The 15,970-nt window shown below is 40.1% G+C and overlaps 1 long non-coding RNA gene across 1 annotated transcript; it reads right to left on the reverse strand.

The window, feature by feature from the left end:
- Positions 1-10,325: 10,325 nt before the first annotated feature.
- LOC310897039 lies at positions 10,326-14,984 on the reverse strand. The gene is made up of 5 exons (XR_014582009.1): positions 13,473-14,984; positions 13,000-13,128; positions 11,620-11,677; positions 11,125-11,239; positions 10,326-10,804 (listed from the first exon to the last, which is right to left on the reverse strand). It is a non-coding gene; the product is annotated as an uncharacterized lncRNA (long non-coding RNA).
- Positions 14,985-15,970: the final 986 nt, after the last annotated feature.

Consider the following 15,970-nt stretch of genomic DNA (forward strand, 5'->3'; position numbering starts at 1 on the left):
TCAAGGGGGATTTTGATCTCATCTGCAGAGCTGCGAGCTGACCTCTCTCTCATGTTTTCTGCAGTTGTAAGGTCAAAAACATCTTTCATCATGACGCAGTGCATAGTGAGTGCAAGAATCCCACTTTTGCATGAGGGCAAGATGTGATCACAACCCCTCTGCCGTGAGCATGCAGGGTTGGATGCTGGGGGGAGACAGGGGGAAGGAAACAGTGGGAAGGAGTGAAGTCCTGGTCACAACTTTCTTGGTGGAGTGGGCTGGCCACAGGCAGAGCAGCAGGCTGTGTTTTTCTAATGAGTGGTTTCCTTGAATGGGTATAAAAAAGAGCACATGGGAGGATAATGATGTGGACGCTTGTGATGCACAAGCGCTGCCGCATATCCACAGCACAGAGTTACTGGCCCATGCGGCAGAAAGCCAAAAATGACAGGTAAACTGCAACAGCTCCATACCCCTCTGAATACCGAGTGGCATATGCTGAGCCCTTTACAAATTGCCTCCCCCGGCCCGGCCTGCCCCCAGCCCCTTTGGAGGAGCACAGTCACACTGTGCCCATCTGGCAAAGCCCGGGGCTGCTCCTCGCAGCTTGCTGCTGCAGCGGGCTGCGCTAATGTTTGCGTTTGTGGTAATTGGCTTGTATCTGATTTCAGCTCATACAGAATGGTAGAGGGATAGCAAATTATTTGCAAGTGGTTTGTAGTCTGTGTGATTTTTTTTTTTGAAGAAAACTACAGCTGCGTATATTCCTCACTGTCATCTCCACCCCCAACCCTGATTTAATACTCACTTCCAATCCTCGCTTTCCTCAGCACACTTGCTTGTGAGATAGGAAAGGCAAACACATTTTCCCACTTTTATAATAGCTCTGCTGTTCCTTGTGCAAGGACAAAAGTTTTGACAGATGAATCCATATTGGAGAGACTGTGTACCATCACCTCCAGTTCACTGGCCCTCAGCCGCAGTGGGCTAATTCTTAAAATCCTTAAGCAAGGCAAACTTCCTCCTAATTTGGAGACAAAACCAGAGGAACTTGATCTGATTTGTTTATGCAGTGCTTGTTTTTTATGGACGTTTGGGGAAAATGAATCCTCCAGGTCCAGCTCTGCAGCTACATCAACATTATTTAGGCCCTGGCTATCACAGAGGTAAACTAGTCTGGCATAACCCAGAGGAGAGACCTTTTCTTTAAGGGAGACTGCAGGCCTACATGACAAAAGGAGGAGAAGGAGGAAATTGGAGAAGGAAGAAAATTGGAAAGCTACTGCCAAAGCCTCCATGTTTGTTTTTTTTTTTTTTTTTTGCATTAGCTAGCAGTTACAAAGAGGAGTCTTATTGCCCCTAAATGTATCTGTGCCCCAGAATCAGGGAGCTGCATCCTACTTTCAGGCTTTTCATGCCATCAGTTCCTAGGTAGGTGGCGGGCATCTGCTGATGAACACAAGGCTTTATAGAAATGTTTCCATAATCCAATCAATTCTTCTTAAACTTCATTATTTTTGGCCATAGAACTGTAGGTGCTATTGTGCTCTGTGAGCCAAGTCTGTTACCATGAGATAAGAAAGACATGGATCAAATTTGCATTTTTAAATGTGCAAATGAGATGTCCCCAGCTTTCCCTCCCCTTCTTTTTCTAATGCTTGTCCTTGTTTTTTCAAGTCTTTTTATTTTATTTTATTTATTTTATTTTACTTTTTTATTTTATTATTTTATTTTATTTTATTTTATTTTATTTTATTTTATTTATTTTATTTTATTTTATTTTATTATTTTATTTTATTTAAATCTTATTATTTATTTATTTATTTTATTTTATTTTATTCTGAAATATTTTCCAGGTTAAAAGCTTGTTTTTCTCTGTAAACACCATGAAATATAACACAGTGCAATACTTTATTTGTGATGATACATTGGTTTCTAGGTATTTATAAAAATAGTTATGAGGCCAGAAAAAGCTAGTGCTAGTGACGCTAGATCATGTTAGTGATTTTCTCCAGAATTATTGCATTTATAATACTTTTTCTGCTTCAGTGGGCTTCTATCTCTGTGCTGAGCAGTGTGAGTGCCTATATGACACAGCTCCTCCTTCTTTTGCACACATGCACGTACATATGAAACCGAAAACCTGCTTTTCATTAGCATAGCCAGCACAATGGAGGCAACAGTGGAAGCAAGGAGAGAATTTGAGATTTACGGCGTCAGACATCTCATGTGAATGAATGTTCATGCCTCAGAATGAAGCAGTTGCAGATAGAAGATAAGCCTAGCACTGAAAAGAAAAGCTGCTGTTCCACATTGTGAATATACATACATTTAATTTTTTTTTTTTTGGTAGCTTCTTATTTCAATCTAATTTGATACTTATGACATGAATCACAAAGCATTCTGATTCATTCACTCTGTACACTGATGTGAGCACACTACGCACATGTGGAAAGGTAAAACTTCTGTTACAGATGAAGGGAGCTTTGTCAGCATCACAGTCACAAAGTCAAGGGCTTCAGGCTAATGCACAACACGCACAGAAAGCCCTGCACACATCTTACTCTGTTTACAAAAACTATGAATGATAATTTGTCTCCATGGCAAGAAAATATATTTTTTAAACATTGTTTTTCTTCTTAGTTTTATTTTAATTTTTGATATTAGCTATTAACAGCACAGTATGTCTAGCAGGAATGTATGTTTTTACTATTGAAAAATGGAATATCATTAACAAATGATTTTTTTTTCATATTCAGCTGCAGAGTCATTTAGAAAATCTCTGATTTCCTGCTGAGAAATTGAACCAAGATACAGTTCAGTCACCCAAGTACAGCATCCGGAGTCACTAATTCTTGAATTATTTTCTTTTCCTTTACTTGTGCTGACTTCCCCTGGAACTGTGACGAGGTTGCTCCTCCTCTTTGTTCTTTTTTTTTTTTTTTTTATCACACAGTGGATCGTATCCACATGCTCTGAACATCCATGTTTCATAGGTATTAAGGAATCAGATCCAGGCTGCATGAAAATGAGTCCAAGCTGATGAAATTCAAAGCAATTCATTCAGGATTCAGTGGCATATCCATCATATTTGAGTTTTTCTCAATATTGGCAAAGCAGTTTTGAAGATATATGTGGTTAAATATCATTCTTAGATGAAGTGTATAAGTCAGCCAATGTCCGTTGTTACTGAACTAAATTAATCACTTAGGTAAATACTCCGGTTGTATTAGAGTTAACCGTTTTTAATGAAGAAAAGTTATTGTTTGCATTTCAAAGCTGAAGAGAGATTTAGAAAGGGGGGATATTAATAAGCTGAACTGTTGTGGGCTTAATACGTACATTAAGAGTTGTCTTCTGGGCTCTTTCAAAGTTTTGCCACTGTGGTATTCCCCTGCTGAGGCTCCTGTACTGTGTGGCTTTCAGTTGGCAGCAGCCAGACCCGTCAGAGCTGAGCATGAAGTGAGAACTAGTCTGTGAGGTGAACAAAAAAGTATGGTTTTGGCATATTAGATGACATTTGAAACGCTTTCAGAAAATAGTAAATTCAGCCAAAAAAATGCGGTTTTGATTGTCCCTTATGAATGCTCAAGCTCTCAGAATGGTTCCAGCTGGCCGAAACTCTGCTGGCTGACTTGCAATAGAAGTGGAAGTGTCAGCTCATGGAGAAGGTGGGAGTTCGGGTCAGCTCCTTCCCTGACTGTGGTTTGGTGCATCTTCCAAACCACCATGTGCTGCAGCAAGAATTTCTTCCCCTGGAAGTTTTCTGCTGCTTATAAAATGCTGAAAGGGTTTCCAAAACAAACTAAAAATACTGTATGGTTCTAACCACAAGTCACCTACAATTGGGCTGTTTGAGTGTCAGTCCATGCATCTACGAGCTGACTGCAAGTGCCATGGCATCAGGCAAAGAGGTTGAGAATGTCCTGCTACTGCTCAGCCCTCACTAGCCCAGGGAAGAAAGTATTGCCTCAGTGGTAGGAGATGTATCTTCAAAGTTTTCTAAGAGACAAAGGAACAGTTTAACATGAACATTTAGTATCCCAAAGCTGATGTAGGGAAGAAAGTTATTCTCTGTTTTCTGTTTAGTTTGATCATTCTAGACATTATTTCTATTTGCTTTTTTGGAAAAAAAAAAAAAAAAGAAAAAAAAATCTTTTCTGTAGTAGGTAATCTGAAAAAAAAAATCTTGACTGTTAGGGGGAGGGGTAACTTAAGAAAACAGTTGGTTTGATGCAGTTTTTCTTTTTTTTTTCCTTTTTTTTCTTTTTTTTTTTTTTTTTTAATTCAACAACCACAGTGAAAAATCAATTATTTACACAGCAGAGAAGGTTAGTGACCCTGACATAGATCCGGGGCTGGAGCAGAACCAGTGCAGAATATGGTGCAATCCTGTGTTAGTCTACCTTATTTAGAAAGCACCTCCTGAATCTGTGACACTGAAATAGGCAAAGTACATTACCCAGGTTCTCTTTTTTATTATTATTCTTTTTTTTTTTCTATATTGATCTTTGAATGAAAAACACAGTAGAAGTGTAATACATTATTACTGCTATTATAATATTTATGTACCAGGCTCACGTTCATGTATTTTACTTTGCTTTATCTGCTCAGCTTCTCTCTATAAGAACTAACACTACAAGCCTGGCAATCGAACTGGCAATAAGAAGAGATTACTGTGAACATGGAAAAAAAAGATAATGTTCTTTTTTTGGTCCTTTTTACATTTTTATTACAGCTCATGTATATAGCTATAAAAGAAAGATATTCAGAAGATCTGGAACAAAGAGAGAAGGGAAAAGGAATGCCAGGAAGGAATTCACTATGTAGTGATTTCATATGGCTTTGCAATACATGCATTTCATCAGAGAAAGGTGTAACTTATATGAAAACTGACCATATTCTAGATGTGTAAGAAAAAGAAGATATCTTGGCTACATGGAAGAAAATCCCATACGGTGAAAATAAAATAAAATAAATTTCTCCTTTTCTATTTCTAAATAGTGTTGAGAAACGCTATTTAGTGTTTCTAAAAATACAAAAAGAAATAGTGTCTCTTAGCCTTCAGACATGGCCAGGGTCAAACAGCAGAAGGAATTTTCTGTAGTCAATTTCTAAACCTCTTCTAAGTGACAGCTTGTCCCCAAAGCCCAACACAGCTGCTCTTCAGGTGATTCCTAGATGCTCTCAGGACTTTGACTTCCTCTAGTAGTTCTGCTACACAGATATATAAATGGACCACTTATTCATTTAATGTTAGATTGCTTGGATAGCATAGCCTGTTCTTGCCTACATTTAGTTCTTGGAAAGTAGATTTCCATGAATTTAGCTGTCACTAAACAAAGAAACATTTCTGTCATGTACCCTTTGAATAAGAAGTTACATGCATCTTCTAAAAGAGTAGAGTAGAGTAGAGTAGAGTAGAGTAGAGTAGAGTAGAATAGAATAGAATAGAATAGAATAGAATAGAATAGAATAGAATAGAATAGAATAGAATAGAATAGAATAGAATAGAATAGAATAGAATAGAATAGAATAGAATAGAATAGTTCAGTTGGAAGGGACCTTCAAAGGTCATCAAGTCCAACTGCCTGACCACTTCAGGGCTAAACAAAAGGTAAAGCATATTAAGGAGGGCACTGTCCAAAAGCCTCTTAAACACTGACAGGCATAGGACATCAACCAACTCTCTTGGAAGCCTGTTCCAGTGTTTGACCACCATCAGAGTAAAGAAATTTTTCCTCATATCTTGTCTGAATCTCCCCTGGTGCAGCTTTGTACCATACCAGGGAGCAGAAACTAGCACCTCCCTCTGCACGTCCCCTCCTCAGGAAACTGCAGAGAGCAGTAAGGCCACCTCTCAGCCTTCTTGTGTGACAGCCCAGGCCCAACCATAAGGTTATGCGTAATCTTATACTACATAAACAAGGAAAGATTAGTCTTCTTTATATAGTAAGGTTGGAGACACTGAACTGGCACCTAAAACTAAGCATTTGTTAAAGTTATCCTATTAATGACTATTATTCTTATGTTAACGGAATTTTGTTGCATATCTTTGAAGATTTCTAATCTGCCAAAGTTTAAGCAAAGTAATATATATATATATATAATATAATATATATATATATTATTTTATTTTTTTTCTGGAGGCCTTCCAGGGCCTCCACCTCTTTCTACCGGTAATACAAGACACTAAAGTAATTACCTGAGAAGTATTGCTTCACTCAACACCTAAACCTGAGGTGTAAGCCAGGGGCCTATTTTAGGTAGCTTGACTAAATATATGATTTCAGAGTTGTATTTAACCTGGAACCATAGCTCAGTGTAAATAGTATTGAAAATTATCTCTAAGGTTTAAAAAGTGATCTTACAACATGATTTGGTTATTCCAAACACAGATTCCCACTTTGAAAAATGAAGCTCTGGTATTTGTAATTTAATACTTTTAGTTCTACATTATCTGTAACTGCAAATTAAAAAAGGATATTCAGTTTCAGTTCTGTCTTAGACTTTATTAATACGATGTTGCAGATAATGATCTCTGCCAGATTAGTACTAGCTCCTTATATTTGGCTGCAGAAGTAAAAGAAATATCTCAGATTTGCATTAAAATACTCAAATAGTTATGATATTTAGGTACGACAACTAAAACTAATGGGGAAAGGCCAACCTCCTGTATCCTTAAAATATATACACATTTTTTTTTATTATTATTTTTATTTTTTCCCATATATGAAAATATTTCTCATGGTCAGAGGAAAGAAGCATGGAAGAAGTTTAGACAGTGCATAGAGAGAATGCAGCAGAAAACTGGGAAGTTAAGATGACCCTGATGGCTGAAAGAGGACTGCCTTGCTCAGACAGTATTGGGTATGACCAGTTCCTTGGGGGAATGGTTTCCTCAAGGTGCTTAGAAAAAAGACTGAACAGACTCCTCTCATTAGAGACGAATTGCACAGCAGGCCACAGTAAAATGCTCTTGATTGCATTTTTTAAGTAGTTTTGAGCTGATCAAACAGAAAGCAATGATGAGCTCTGAAATCCCCCAAAACACCTTGCAGGCATTGGGGTATAGCTGAAAATGTGGCTGAACTATCTGTGGAGGCCATCGTAGCCAAATGAAGCCACATGTGCTGTGGCAGGAGGAGTAGAGACATCATGGGCAACATAGGTGTGCTTTCACACCATCTTTATCAGTGCTGGCAGGGAGATTGTGTGGGTTGCCTCTAAACAAACACGCTGAAATTCCCAAACCCACAGGCTTTGTATATCGCACAACACAGCCAATGCTGGCATTCACGAAATGCCTGTGGAGATCAGTGAGTTCATGGCCAAGCTAGGCATCCTCTTCCTTTGAATGTGACGACAGCACAGGCATTACAGGGAGTGGAGGTGAAAACAGGCAGTGGATGGCTTTCCCAGCTCCCTGCAGCAATAAGCTGTGGTCCAACAGACCAGCCGGTGTCTAGCCTGGACATTTTCCAGAGGTGGGTGACTACCTGCTTGGGGATTGCAATGAATTCCCACAGACATGCATGCTGCCAGTGAGAATCAATGCCAGAGGCTGTTACAAAGTCATCTTTTGTACTCACCCACTGCTGAGGACAGTTTGAGCTCACCAATATGCACCAAAACAGAACAGGTATAGGATGAATGGAGATGGCCTGTGGGAACACATTTTTGTTTTCAGAGAGTAGCTCAGAGGCTGGTGATGACACCAGCTGGTACCAGTGGAGCCAGATATTGCTAACTAGCCTTTTCTAGACCTCAGATCCTACAGCCTGGCAGAAATGGTGCAGAAAAATCAAGATGGATGCTGATCAATGTTGTGATGGCAGGTCACAGAATAGATAAGGGGTACAGTTGTTCTATGGCAAGGGCTTGCAGGTTGCCAGTTATTGCCACAGGAGCCCTATTTAGCTCAGATATGGCCAAAGCAGTCTTTGGGAGCAGCCAAGCAGATCTGTATAGGAGTGGCCTTTCTGCTGCTTAAAGTTCTAATGACATCTGCTTCCTTTTCTGAGTATCCTTGGAAGTTGCTCATTTTTGACAAGGCTGAATGGTTTGACAAGCTTAAGCCACCTCTGGATTTGACAGCTAGGTATCCTTTTTCCTAGCTTACCTCAGGGTCTCCATCTGGTCAAACTTCTTAATCATCTGTCAAAATACATAAATTGATTTCTAAGTATGGCCCTCACTCAGAAGGTACACGTTTGAAGTTCCTCAGGCAGATGGTAGAATTGAATGGAAGTTTCCCACATTTTGAGAGTGTGCTCACTACTGTATAAAATGGTGGATTCCTCTCTGGAAATAAATTGCAAGTCCCACACTTCATTTGAAAGAAGAAGAAACAGTCAACTGCACTAAACGGAGAATGAATCCTGAGAGGAAAGGTGTGCTTTTTGCTTGAAATCTGAAGGGATAAGACAAATTCTAGTGCTTAAGTTTTGGCTTTATGATTTTTGCTTTGAGGTGTCTGATATTTCTCATGCATTGCCTAGAAGCCAAGGCTTTCAGCCAGGGCTGCAGATTCAGCCATCAGGGCTGCCATTTGTCAGCTGAGTGCCACAGCTCTTTAGATCTTTCTTTGATCTGGGTCTTAGTCTGAGTCTTATATTCATGAAACTTGAATTCACTGATTGATATAGCAATCTCCATTTAATCATTCACACTAAGGTATTTTGGGTCTCCTGATATTTCATTAAGCTGAAAACAGGAAATAACTGTTACTGTGATGGGGTGATACAAGTAATAACTGGTGATAGATGTTGACTTTAATAGCAATGATAGGCTAGGTTGTAAATTAATGATCTGTGTTGAGCAAGGAACTGAGCCTCTGAAACAGGTTAGGAGGGAGCCTGTGCTAAGTCACAATCTACCCTAAAATGAGACACTTTTCAGAAATCATCTGTGCAGCTTTACTTGATGGGGCACCAGCAGGGGCCTCATGAAAATCTGGCTCCTGTTCTCATGCACAAAACTTACTGTATTGTACTGTCCGCAGCCATAACTGAGTGCATCGTAAGTACATTTGTATATTTATAGCTTGAATATAAAATAATATAGACAAATTTCCATAAAAAAAAAAAAAGTTGTGTTTATCAAAGTCAAAGAGAAAGGCTTGAGAACATTTTCGGTAGGTGATCAATTGTTACAACGTAATAAAACCTGAAAGAATGAAAGCTTTTTAAATTACTTTCAGAAATTTTGGAGACCCAAATTGTATTTTTTGAGTATTTGAAATGACAATATTGATGCATAATGTTGTCAGTAGAAAACTGCTCAGGGTACGTATGGATTGTAAATTTTTGATTTTTTATTTGTACCTATAATGAATATAGACAGAGTTGGAACTGCACATGCAAATTCACCCAAGACATATGAGCATCTACAAAGAGCTCACTTCCTTCCTTCATTATAGAATGAAGCTTGTATCTGTTGCCTCCATGCAAATAGATTTAGTGTCCAGTGATTTCCACATTCTACTTTTATTTAACTCTACTGATTTTAGGTTCACTTACTGTTGTGCAGTCCTGTAGTTTGGCATATATTTTCTCTCGTAACAGAAGAACAGATCTTTCTCAAATATATTTTTCCCTAGTCTCCAGTTTTAATTTGAGAAAAGCAATTGTAAACCTATTGAAATTATCCAGCAATTATTTTCATTGGGCTTGTTTGCAAATTGCTTGGTTTAGCTACTGCAAGATCAGCTATCAGGAGAACAGAAACATGTTTTCTGGGGCATATTTTTTGACAAGTTAGGTACAGTATCTGCCCACTGCAATTGCTGCCCAGTTTCTGTAGTTCCTGGGAGCAAGCAGATGTGGCTTCTCAGAGCTGAAAAATATTTCTGCCTGATTGCATTTTGCTTCTGTAAAAGCCAGGGCTCCCAAGCCAGCAGCAGCTGTGAGACCCCCTTGTCCTGGGGGGAGCAGTCCCCTAGTGGCAGGGTCACCCTGCTCCCATTTAGCTCAGGCAACAGCAGCCTAACAGCCTCCATCTGTCATGGTGATGTAATTTTGCCTTCTGGTCTACGAGGGTCTGCTCAAAAGCCCTAACTACCATGGGAGAGAACTGAGCCCCACTGGTTGTTGCCCCCACAGCTGGAGATAGGGCTGCTCAAGCTGACTGGAGGCATCTCACAGAGGCAGCAGATACTGAACTGCAATAGCTCAGTCTGACATAAAACTGGAATTTGTTGCTACCCAGGTAGTTAATAGAGCCTTGTACCAACCACAGACATCAGACCTTTTCTGAGGGGAACAGCTATGCCTCCCTCCTCAGTTTCTCTGAGCTCTTTGGTAGCCTGCTTCTTGCTGAGATTAGCGTCATACCACATTATTCGGAGCACTGCATGTACACATATGAGCCAGGTCTGCTGCTGCTTTACATCCTGTGTGCTTACTTACAACAGGCAAGATGGGTGAGGAATATTCCTCTTCAGTTTTGATAGCGTTTAAAATTCTTCAGTAATATAAATGAGTACACAAGACTGTGGGGAATGGCAAATCCAGTTTGTACTCCTTCAACACACGTCTGGTATGTTCACAGAAATTAGTTTCACTGGACAATATCTTTTTATTTATTTATTTATTAATCATTACCAGTAAAAATATCATAAGCAGTTCCTTGCTTCAGGGTTTACCAAAGCTCCTTTGAAAGATGGCAAAGTAGTTTTGAATTTTAGAGCTGCTATTAGCATCACAGATCAGTCATAAGAGTGATTTACACAAACACTGAGAACAGACAGTTCTCGTCAAGTATCGTCGGATCCATGGGTTCTTAGCCTGAAAAGTCAGTCCCTCAAATTCTGTATTTTGAATATCTAAAAGGTAAAGATCCAAATAAGAGCATTAATATAATATTTAGAAGAACATATTAATCAGTCAATAGGGAGAAGCAAAAATACTTCCTTACACAAGGTAAAACATTAAAGCTAGGTATTACAGTCCTTATGAAGATGTAAGAGTCATTTCCCCCCAGCTCCCACCCCGTTTTTTTTTTTCCCTCAAAACTATTTCAAATTAAAACAGAACTGAAAGGAACTAAAATCAAAAAGCAACTAAAAGGTTTAAATCCCCCTGTTCACTCAGTTATTGCCTTCATAAATCAAAACTAGACAGCAAATGAATTGGCTGTACTTACCTTGTTGTTTATTTGCCATGCAGTTATGGGGCCACAGCAAAGCAAAACAAGATGATCATTGTTTCAACCAGACCTGAAGCTGTTAGGCTTATCCCCCACTGCCTCTTCTAGTTTTCTGGTCAGAATAGAAAAAGCAAGAAGCAACGTGTTATTTGGCTGCTGCTTTATTTCCCCTCACTCTTAAATCCCTAATTGACTTGACTGTGATGTAAAGGGATTCAGTTTTGTCGTGGCTCTTTTTGGAGAAAGTCACATAGCAAATGGCACCCTTGCTGAAAAGGGTAAATGCCATGGAAATCACAGTTGTTTTAAGAGCCAGAACTCTCAGGTATTTTTGGAGTGTAATGTATTTTTAGACATTTTCAGTACAAATAATAAAAGCTGAACTAGCAATAGGTACTGTTATGCCTTCTAGGACCTTTTTATTACTGCTACATAATGGTTGCTTGACACTTAAAGCTGAAATGAAAGATAGCACAGGCAAGTTAAACATACAGGCAGATAAGATGAATTGCCCTGTCAGAGTGTTCCTCTTCATCATTCCCAAACAGCTCTGCAATTTAAAAAAAAATATATATATATACTTACATGAATAAAAATAATTAAAAAAAAATTAAAAAAAAAAAAACAGAGAGCTTCCGATGACACCATGGAAAACTCTAGTTTTTGTTATGGCTCCAGACTTCTCCTTACCCACTCTCATGGGCCCTCAAAGTTTACTGAGCTCTTATTGCAAGATCAGGACCTCTGATGAGTTGTACTTTCCAATTGCTAGCACTAGTACTTCTTTCCTTTTCTGTATTTGGGTTTCAAAAATATACGGATGGTTTTACTCTGCCATTAGTAAGACCTTCATGAATAATAGTCTATTACTGTCATAGCTGCCAACTTGCACAGAAAAATATCCAAGTGTCAAATTGTGTCTGCTAATATAAACAAACAAACTGAAGAATACAGACCCCTCCCCATGCCTTGGCAACCCTTAAAAAAAAAAAAAAGCTTGATTAATGATCTCTGCCTCAGTTGCTTTCCTTTCATGATTACATTTTGTTGAGGTTGTGTTTCAAAGAAAATATTATAATATAATATAACATAATATAAATAAATAAATAAAAAATGAGCAGCACCAAAAATTGCTCTGAGAACCCCTGAAGGGGGACCCTGAACCCTCTGTCATGCATTGTGAGATTTCATTAGGAGGGGAATGTGTAATTTTCATAGTAGGGCATCCTTCAGCAGTAAAAGATTGAAGAATTGTGAGAGGCACAGGACAGTGTTGCTATTTACTTATTCTCAAAGTACAAAGTTAGAATGACATTTCAGGAGTAGGTATTCCACGTTTAGTATACAGTGAATAATACCACTGACTTGAATGGATTTGTTGTGTATTTTCAGGTAGTTTAAGTGAAAACACATTTTTCCTTAAATATTAAAACATGCTCATTAAACTTGCTTTTTACTGTGTTTATACCTCTCCCTGTAGCAGTGCTGCACTGTCTGGTGTTTCTTTTTTCTCTCAAATAGCCAAACAACTATGAAAAAGCAGAAAGCAATTTTACTGTTCAAAACTCCATTATGCCTGAAAAAAAGAAAAATAAACAACACTAAAGAAAAAAACGTTCCCTCTGCATTCAATCACCATGATGAGAGAAAATGCACATTTTTGTAATCAAAGCTGTACGAAGCCTTCAAGTTCTGTGACATGCGGATGGCAACAGATTACTGGGTCAGTTCACATGATCTGTGTTGGTATTACTCAGCGAGATATTGTGCAAACATGTTTTCCTAAATATTTCCCCTGCTTGGTGTTTTTCAGTGGGGTACCTGCCTATTTTCACCTGGTAGGAATTACTGTAAAAAAGGAGCAAAACTTGCATCATCTGGAGTCTGCAGCTGGGAACGGACATCCTCTTCTGGATCCAGCCGCACAAGTGGTAGAGGTTGCTCTTTGTGTGCGGTACGATCAGCTGAGCTCGCTCAGATCACCCGTGGAAGCTGCAGGAGCTAAACCCATCGATTTTGCATGAAACAGATTAAAGAACACTAATACCAATTGCTCTGCCAGCAAAACCATGGGGGTGATAACTCTGGCAGGCAGAAAGTGAAGAGCAACTGGGAGGTACTGGGGACAGGAAATCTCTTTCCCTCGCAGGGCTAGACCTGGAGGAGGATGCCTGCCAGCAAACTGAACAGCTCTGGAGAAGCTGAGCAACTCCATGGTGTCAGCAGCGGGAGCTTTCTGGCGCTGCCCCACTCTCCTCATACGGACAGACTTGGAGCAGAACAGTCTTGTTCATTCCCGGTCTGAGACAATACCCATTCAAATAGATGGAAATATTCCCACTAACACAGGCGCGTTGAACAGCCTTTGGCTACTCCTCTAAGACTGTTGACAAGGGCCAGTAGTGACTGTGGGATCTGCGGTTAAAGCTGAAATCATTTCCCTGATTTCACTAGGGAAAGAAGCAGGGAACAGGGTCCAGCTGGTGCTGGAAGCAGCTCTGGGCCCTGCAGGTTTGGATGAGGAGTTTCCCTTTGCTCCTGGGGGAGAAAACTCCCCCGGGTGATGCACAGCAGCTGTGGTCCTCTCGAACCCTGCTGAGCGGCTGGCACCGGCTGGGGGAGGCAGCCCGTAATCACTAGCACCTGACATGCGCTAGGTTTCGTTTCTGACTTGGAGGTGAAATATGATGCAATTACCAAATCTGGTTCAAATTATAACTCAGCTTGGGCACAATCTGCAAACTGCAGTCCTCTTTGCTAGGCATTTGTCCGTGACAACTAGAAAGGCTTAAATGAAGTCGCTGCATTGAAGCAAGCCTGGCAACTGCCTGGGAAAATGCTGCAGTAAGGACAGCCTGCCACCTCCACCCAAAAACCATGTGGCAAGGCAGAGATCAGCCAGGGGCTTGGTGGGGAGAAGCATCCTTCCCATCATCCCTTCCATGGGGCAGGACTTGAATTTGTCTCCCACATGGGAGCAAAACCAACCCCAAGAGAAGATCTGGGGCTGGCTCCTCTGTATCTGCAGCAGCAAGGCTGGGGGAAAGCAGCCTCCTTTCCTCTTCCTCACCATCAGGTCTCTCTGCTTTCCCTCTCTGGGTGCTGGTAAAGTACAGCCACAACCCATGGGGTGTGCATCTGCGTCTCCCATCGCTGGGGCCACTGTGGAGCCGTGCTGGACCCTCTGGTGGGGAGGTGAGATGAGAAAACAGCAATGCATTAGCAGCTTCTCCTAAGCAAAGTCCCTGAATCCCAGCAGCATTTGCAAATCCTGCCAGAAGCTGAGGCATGATGCAAGTGCTGCAGGGTGTTTATTCCCCACTGCCACCCCACTAGCTGCTGTCGGCGGGTACCATCTTGGGGAGGTACCCCCGGCTTCTGCTGCTCCTTGATGGAGAGGCACAGAGACCCAGTGGTGCTGGAGCAGTAACTCTCTCTGCAGCAGAGGCTCTTCTGCTATTGATTTCTACCCATTCAACCCTGCTGTGGTATATAAAGTAGGCTTAGCATGAGCAGTTTGCACCAGGGCTAGATTTATTCTCGGTGAGCATGGTTGTGCCTGACATTAGAAACACGTCTCATGCAGAATCTCATTTTTAACATCCGCTATAAGATGCTTTATTGCAGCACATTCGACAAAGGAAAGGAGGATTTGGGAAACAAACAAAAAATTAACCCAACATGTTACACCAGCTTCTAATGTAGGATAACCTGCAAAACCAGAACTCACCATATGCTAAAAGTATCATGTATTTCTTATACCTGTGGGAAAGATTTTTCTCTTATACATGAAATGGACTGTATTACAAACAGCTTGTTAAATGTGTGACAGATCGGCTTGAAACGATGGTTCTTGTACTCTGCAGGCCTGCACATTTGCTAATAAACTGACTACATATACAAACAGTCTGTTCCAGGGTTTAAGCTCCTATTACACTGGTTCATGTTTCAACATGCAGCCACTCTGTAGTTTGTGTTTTCAGCAGTACAAGTAAGTGGATGCATATGCATTACAATTCCAGACATCATTCCATACCAGATGTGGTGCCTTTATTTTTAGTACTGCAGGAGTGTCTGCTGACCCTTTCTCACCCCATGTCTAATGAAAGATTGACTGCTCTGGGTTTTCTTATGGTGAATTATATATTAGAGGACAGTGGATTTAAAAATTAATTCAAGATTAATTTAGGGATGACTGCACATGGAATTATTTGGCCAACAGATGAAAAATGAAAATTTCACTACAAAGAAAAAAAATTGTAGAAGTGTCAAATTTTAATCCAATTTTCTATAAAGAATGATCATGTTCTGAGACCCTTCTGAGGACTACAATTAATCATTCAGAGTGATACCCCTTTTCCACTTGCTATGCAAGCTCCCCTCTGAGCCAAAGCACCATCCGTGCTCCTCTGAAGCGGGGATTCATGTGCTCAGTCAGTAAAATAAATTAGCACTGTACCAAATGGCTCCAAAATCAGGAAAACACAATGGCTGAAGCACATACTTAGGTGAAAGGAGACACAGCTATTGCATGGACTAAAAGAGAAAAAAATGTAGTACCATTGCTAGCCAGATTTACAGCTTCTATGAAGGCTTGTTACTTTTTAGGCAAATGAGAAATGAATCAAAAGCCAGAAAATAGATTTCTTTCATTTGAGGCTCTGTTAAATTTTAATGGCAGTGTGAGATATAATACAGACACCCCTGCTTCACTAAATCAAAAGAAAAACACAAAATCAACTAAATTTTATCTTATATGTTTAACCATTGTGGGATTTTTATATTAAATAAAATAAGAAGAGAAGGCTAATGAAAAGCAGGCTAAGAAGATGGATGCTTTGAG

Source organism: Anser anser (assembly GCF_964211835.1).
Source record: "Anser anser genome assembly, chromosome: 3".
Taxonomy (NCBI): domain Eukaryota; kingdom Metazoa; phylum Chordata; class Aves; order Anseriformes; family Anatidae; genus Anser; species Anser anser.